General features: G+C 38.7%; 1 protein-coding gene across 2 annotated transcripts in view; it reads left to right on the top strand.

The window, feature by feature from the left end:
- The first annotated feature begins 4,911 nt into the window (after nucleotides 1-4,911).
- Nucleotides 4,912-6,948, top strand: part of LOC105031120 (cadherin-6) — a 59,378-nt gene continuing 57,341 nt past the window's right edge. For both annotated transcript variants that reach the window (XM_010905371.5, XM_010905372.5), the window contains exon 1: nucleotides 4,912-5,193. The gene's annotated coding sequence lies outside the window, so the exon portion shown is untranslated. The remainder of the gene's footprint in view (nucleotides 5,194-6,948) is intronic.

The following is a 6,948-nucleotide window of genomic DNA, read 5'->3' as shown; positions in this document are numbered from 1 at the left end:
TCGGAACCACTTCTGCCAAGTGGATTTATCATACAACTGGATGCATATGTTTAATGGACTGAACGCATGCAACTGGAACTGCTTGTTACGCCTCGTCCACACCTAGCGTCAAAGCAAAAAGCTTGCTGAACATTTTGTGCAGCTACGCAATTACGCAGAACGCATTGGTTTTCTGCAGGTGCTGCATGCCGCATTTTTCAAAATGGAGAATCATTTTTACTGAGCTTATTATGTTTCAAGCAGGCAACCAATTATTGGCTAGCTAGCAGCTTGCTTACCTACCCATATGTTTTTTAGACATTAGAGACTTTTACTCTATTGAAGTCAGAATGGCCAAGTCATCCCTTATCAGTCCCATTATTTCATGAAAACTCAACACAATAAAGATTGTGAAGGCAGGTTTCATAATATAGGTTTTATTTCAAGCTTTTTACTTTAGATTGTTGTTCCTCATTTCAATGGGTTATGGCAGAGGTGTCAAACCGGTTCCACGGAGGGCCGAGTGTCTGCAGGTTTTTGCTCTCTCCTTGTACTTGATTGGTTAATTAGGTCACTGATTGGTTAGTTTCTACCCTCACCTGGTTGTGTAGGTATGAACTAGGAACCAATTCATAGGAAAAACCAAAAACCTGCAGACACTCGGCCCTTTGTGGAACCGGTTTGACACCTGTGGGTTATGGTATTAAACACTACAAACCAATAACCAGAGATAAAGGCATTCAGTGTGACACATGGAATCACGCTACTTGGTGTCGATATTGGCGATCCGTGGTCTTACCATCTAGAACACTTGATTGAATTGGCCTTGGTCCAGACGAAAGTAGCTACGAAATTCCTTTCCTAAAAGCCGAAGCTCTTGAATCAGGCGGTGGAACTCCCCACCGGTTTTCATGATCTCAGCCATTGGTCTCATTGTTGAATGAGCCTATCAATACTATCTTGACTATTTAGCATTGTAATAGTTGAATTATGTTTAAAAATAAGTTAAAATTTCTAACAACAAAAAGGTTTGCTATATGTGCAACAAAAGTTCAGCATTCACTGTTTGCTGGCACTTCTGCCCAGCTTCCACGCATACAATTTGAGGCAAACATTGGAAAAATCCAAAGCATGCACGAGACCAAACGTTCTGCTACTGTTTCTGCTCTCCAATGCTGCAAGCCAATTTCAGCGTTCGATTAGAAATGAATTTACTTCCGGTGTATCACAGCACATTGACGCTTTAGGTTTGATCTGGACTTTAGGCAGTGATGCCATGCTAGGATAGCGTTCCCTTAGAAATGAATGAACACCCGGTGTACCAGACCGAGTTGGCTGATGTGATTGAGTAGGCCTGGTGCTTTGCTGGAGGTAAGCTTCTGAGGGTTGTTAATTTTTGGTTTGTTTTAAGTCCTTCCCAAACCGTAACCCCTAACCATTCAGAATCAGTACCTAAATGTAACCACCAAATGTATTCAGTTTCAGTTGTATCCCAGACCTTAAGCTTACCCATAATCCATTTTGGTTTAACTTTTGCAGTGTGATTGACAGATAAAATACGACATCAGATAATGACTACATCAAGCCATGGCAAAATGAATGATATGCAGTTTTGCAAGGAGAGTGTTTCTTTAGAGATTAGGTTGGGTTCACGGTCATGATATAGGCTGAACAGTGATTACACTTGCCATAAATCGATTGAGGTCACGAGATGGTCACTGAATAATTTTATTAGATTCATTACTCTCCTTTGAATCCAAAGATCCTTCAAGTACATTTCTTTAAATGTTTAACTAATTACTTTCCATTAAAAGCTCATAAATGTAATCAATGTAACAAATTTTTAGCTCAAATAAATAGCTTTTTCTTTTTCATTCCTTGAAACCAGAAACACATTATTATGGATAACAAAAAGTGTTCTTCTAAAGATAGAGTGAAGTCATTTAGAGCTGGGATCCTTAATTTGAATAATAACAAAGCAGGCAAAAAAACTGAGGGATGGATCTTGAAAGCAAGGCCTGACCATCCAAGATATACAAAGTATAGCTTTAACCATGTTTATAAGCTATACAGTGATTGTTTTCATTTACAATGTTTACAAACATTTGAGTTAAACAAGCTTACAATTTGGGTTCTGACTTGAACTAAGCTCATCAGAAGTCTATAAGTTATATTCTGGAAGACACAATGGTATATTTAATTAATTTATAAGTCAAAATGTATATAGAAATGATGGATCCCAGCGTTAACTTTGGCACATTTTATGCAGGAGACGCACCGTTGCGACAGCAAGAAGATTGATACTCCGGAGTTTCCCCTCCAGCTGGATCCAAAACATTTGCTGTTTTTTATTTCCCCAGAGTGTTGTGAAACTATGTTGATAAAAAGTTATCTTTTGCTTCTCAGAACAACAGGGCATCTAACATTCTGTAAAAGGGCCTGTGATATCCCAGATATGGCACTTTTGGTGCCTGACTCCTTTGTGCTTTCTTGTTCACGGTTGTGCCATTGATCTTTACTAGTGTGTTTGTGGACTATAGTGTTATATTGTGTGTCAGGAAACATTTTTGTTGCTGGATCCTTTTCACTGGTAGTTTGTGTTTTGTGTTTCCCATTGGAAATGGAGATCCCCAGTAGCAACACTGATGTCCAGCTTAGGTGTTTTGGGTAAAATGTGGGTGTTGTGTTAGAATTGGCATAACATTCTGCTTTAGGCATTACTTTTTGGTTTAGCATCAAGCATTAGAGCAACGTTAAGAAAATACAAAGATTTGACTATTGAAGTTACGTTTGGGGTTCGGTGAGGGTTGGGTTTCGGGATACGTGACACAAGATGGGGGATAAGAAACATGGATTTTGGGATTTCCACAAGGAAAACTAAAAGATGTGTGCATGTGTCTGAGAGAGCGGGAAAGGGAGGTTGAAGTGAAAGCATGAGAGAAAGATAGACAATTGATAAGACAAAACAAAAAACAAATAGACAACTTAAAAATACTTAATTTTTGTGAGAGCAAGCAAGTCAGTAATAACTACCCCAATCACCTGTCATGTTTTGAATTTCTTGTTTCCCCAATAGGGGGCATATTGATTATAGGGGTAAAATTACAGAAAGAGTCTCTGTAGTCAGACTATAACATTGTCTTCATCATTTCTATGTTGCTTTGCTTAGGAAACATTGATCACATAAACCTAGGGAAAAAATGATTTTTAAAACCACAGCCATGATAATCACTACAAGTAGACCTTAAAACCAGAGCCATGATAATCACTACATGTAGACCTTAAAACCACAGCCATGATAATCACTACAAGTAGACCTTAAAACCAGAGCCATGATAATCACTACATGTAGACCTTAAAACCACAGCCATGATAATCACTACATGTAGACCTTAAAACCACAGCCATGATAATCACTACAAGTAGACCTTAAAACCACAGCCATGATAATCACTACATGTAGACCTTAAAACCACAGCCATGATAATCACTACAAGTAGACCTTAAAACCACAGCCATGATAATCACTACAAGTAGACCTTAAAACCAGAGCCATGATAATCACTACATGTAGACCTTAAAACCACAGCCATGATAATCACTACAAGTAGACCTTAAAACCACAGCCATGATAATCACTACATGTAGACCTTAAAACCACAGCCATGATAATCACTACATGTAGACCTTAAAACCACAGCCATGATAATCACTACATGTAGACCTTAAAACCACAGCCATGATAATCGCTACATGTAGACATTGATGCATAGGAACAATCGAAGTGCCCCAAGGTATTCAGACTGACTTCAAATACATGAAGAAGATGTTATGCATTTTCACATACAGGCAAGCGCATGCACACACCCACCAACCCTCCCACGCTTGAACGCACACGCACAAAACTGTTTTTTCTCTTTAGTGTGAGATCCACGTTTATATGTACTTGTGGGGACCAGATGTCCTCACACATACAGAAACAAAATTCCAAAGAGTTTTTTTGGACTGTCTCAGATTTAGGCATCAGCAGTTAAGGTTAGGAGTTATGGCTAGGTTAAGTTCATACAAAGATGTTAGGAAATCAAGGTTACAGGAAAAGTTAGGTTTAGGGCTAGGGATTATTGAAAATTGGTTTCTGGGTCAGGGTTATGTCACAGAATAAGAAACGTGTTTGTGTTTTATGCTTGTGTGTGTTTGTGTGTGTATGAACATTCCCCCCTGGGAAACTGAGGTTGGACAGACAGACACAGACAGATAAAGTACATGAACACGAATGAGGAATGATACACACATTCAGATAATTTATACTGAGGCTAGATGTGTGTGTGAGCCAATTCAGCTGCAATGGTTTTAGTCAAGAGCCGCAGTCAGTCGGTCAGTCAGTAGTCACTGGCTGATCTTTTGATACAACATGATGCCAAATGTAGAAATCCCTTTGGCTCACTGTAGTTGGCCCTAGCTTTGCTAGGCAAGGAGTTTGATGCTTGGTTGAAAGGACAACTCCAAAGTGGATGCTTGGAGGAGTTCCAGGAATTAAACTCATGCAACTAACAGCAGCCATGATGACATTAACCCTGGGGAGGAAACAGCTCTCACAGAAGTACTATTGGGATGTGTTATTATTTTTTATTTTTTTTGTGTTTTGGGAACAACTATTGTTTCTACTTTGTGTAGCTTTTTCAATATTTTAGGTCTACTTAAAATTTGAATTTAAAGTATGTTAGTCCTTCAAATTCTTTCAGTCTATGTGTTAAAATATTTTCAAATCCCTTCATAAGCACTATATTTATATGCATCCACTTAGGTGTTGGTGGTCTTTACAGGCTGAAGGTTTCAAAATGACTAGTAATGTGTATTGAAGGGAAATTTCGAATAGGAATAATTGTTTTTTCCCTCCGTTGAAACGCATTCATAGTCGGTTCAAATCTGCCTCGGTGCGTCAAGCGGTTCATTATTTCTGTCGGCTGATTTCTCCCCCTGCCCTGTATCAGGGACTTGTGAATGGCAGCCAATCGTAGTCTCAGTCCCTTTCCTACAACCTCCCGGACATCCACACAGAAGTGATGCTGCCTGCGTGAAACAGCGAAACGCAGTTGAGGAACAGCGCTTTTGGAACTGCTGCAGTGAACGAACGGATACACTTCGCCCTTATCTCACCAACTGCAGCTTTGCTATCGTAGGATTTCTCCAACTGAATAAGAACTTCGGTGGCAGGTAAGTGTGGCAATTAAATCAACTTTTTTATATGTCGCTGTCAAAATCGTTTTATCTTTGTGATTTGTTACGGAATGAAAGCGCCTCCCGATATAGAAGGCTACTGTTGGAAAACTGCCGAGTCGAGTGTCCATTGCGTCCTAGAGGTGCATTTATTGACCGTTGCGGATTAATTGGTTTTCAGGTACCGTCATATATGTCCAATACGTTATTTACAATTCATATGTGATTCAAAAATAAAGGTCAGTCTCGTTGACGTAACTTTAGCATACATCTTTGGAAGTTGCTTAGAATATCCCTAGATGTGCAATGCGTTTGACATTACAAAGACCACTATGCTCCACTGCGTCAACTTTTGGGTTTTGTTTATTAAATGCATTTAGTTATTGTATTTTTGATAATACTCAGTGGTTAAAATGTGAGACACCGTCATGTTTAATCACTTGACTGCACCAGATCATCTGAAGAGTGCAGTATGGCTACAGTAGCCTAGCAGTGTTAGAACACCACAAGTCGGGTGGAGTGATAAACTGTGGCTATACCTTATCTCTTCGTTCAATTTTAGCAATGAAGAAAATCTATTATTCGTTATGTGTTGGTGTTAGGCCTGCGGGATATTAAAAGGTTCAGTTTTTTATTCTCTCCCACTGGTTAGGCTACGGGATGAAATATCGCTCTAGGTAAAGGCTACTGTAGAATGGACTACATGCATTGATGAAAATCCTATGACATTCTCTGTCAATGTACGTACAGTTGCGCTGTAAGTGACGCGGCGGTATAGACTGATGAGCACGAGCCAGGCCTTGATGTTGAAATGTGGCTGTACTAGCCTGAGGTTTTGAAGGTATGCATCTTCTGGAGAGCATTGATTCAGTCCATATATATATTAAATCGCAAAAGTTGGGCTATTTTCAAGTACTAACTTTGGGCTGGTACAAAATTCGGATAGTACTAAAATGCTATGCTATTCTATACTTAAACATTTTTGTATTTCTTTTGATATCTTCAATTCCGTGCGTTATTCAACTGATATTTTGTTCCATTGTTTCTTTCTGATGCCCATTGCACATTGACCGTGGCTATTGTTTCTTGGCTTGCGGTTTTCTTTTCTTTAGTTCCATGTACATCACACGCTTGACACTTGACCTTTGCTTAATATATACTGCATAGAAATGTATTTATCATTCACGATTCAATCATGAAGATCGTCCCAATAATATAATTCGATTTTGTTTTTAAATGCATTCTCAAGTTTGGGAGTAGTCACTCACTGTGTTCCTGGAATTCTGGGTATATCTATGCATACCATATTATGTGAGCACACAAATACTTCAATACAATAAGAACATAATACATTTCCTACATTTCACCTGATTAATGAATTATTCATGATTATCATACAGCTTGATGCAACTATCCCATATAATGCTTCATGTGGGGTGGGCATATTTCTATAACTTTCAAACCCTGCGTGAAATGCCTGGAGGCATTCAAATTACCACAAGACTTGTGAAATGAGGCGATCATCTGCTATTGTATAATGATTTGGAAAACCCCCAAACATATTTTACAGTGTTGACAGATACTTGTGCAATGGGTGTATCATGCATCACATTAATTGTCAGCTTTGGAAATAAAACATGTTTCACATTAACACTTAAAATCAGTCTAATTTAGATACCATTTTAGGTATCTCATATTATGTTGACCTTATTTCTGTAGTTAATTACTTAATCTTGCGCAGAGATAGCTGTA

The sequence above is a fragment of the Esox lucius genome, chromosome 21, assembly GCF_011004845.1.
Source record: "Esox lucius isolate fEsoLuc1 chromosome 21, fEsoLuc1.pri, whole genome shotgun sequence".
NCBI classification, from domain to species: Eukaryota; Metazoa; Chordata; class Actinopteri; order Esociformes; family Esocidae; genus Esox; species Esox lucius.
The sequence above is the reverse complement of the archived record's forward strand: the minus strand, read 5'-3'. Positions and strand labels throughout refer to the sequence as shown.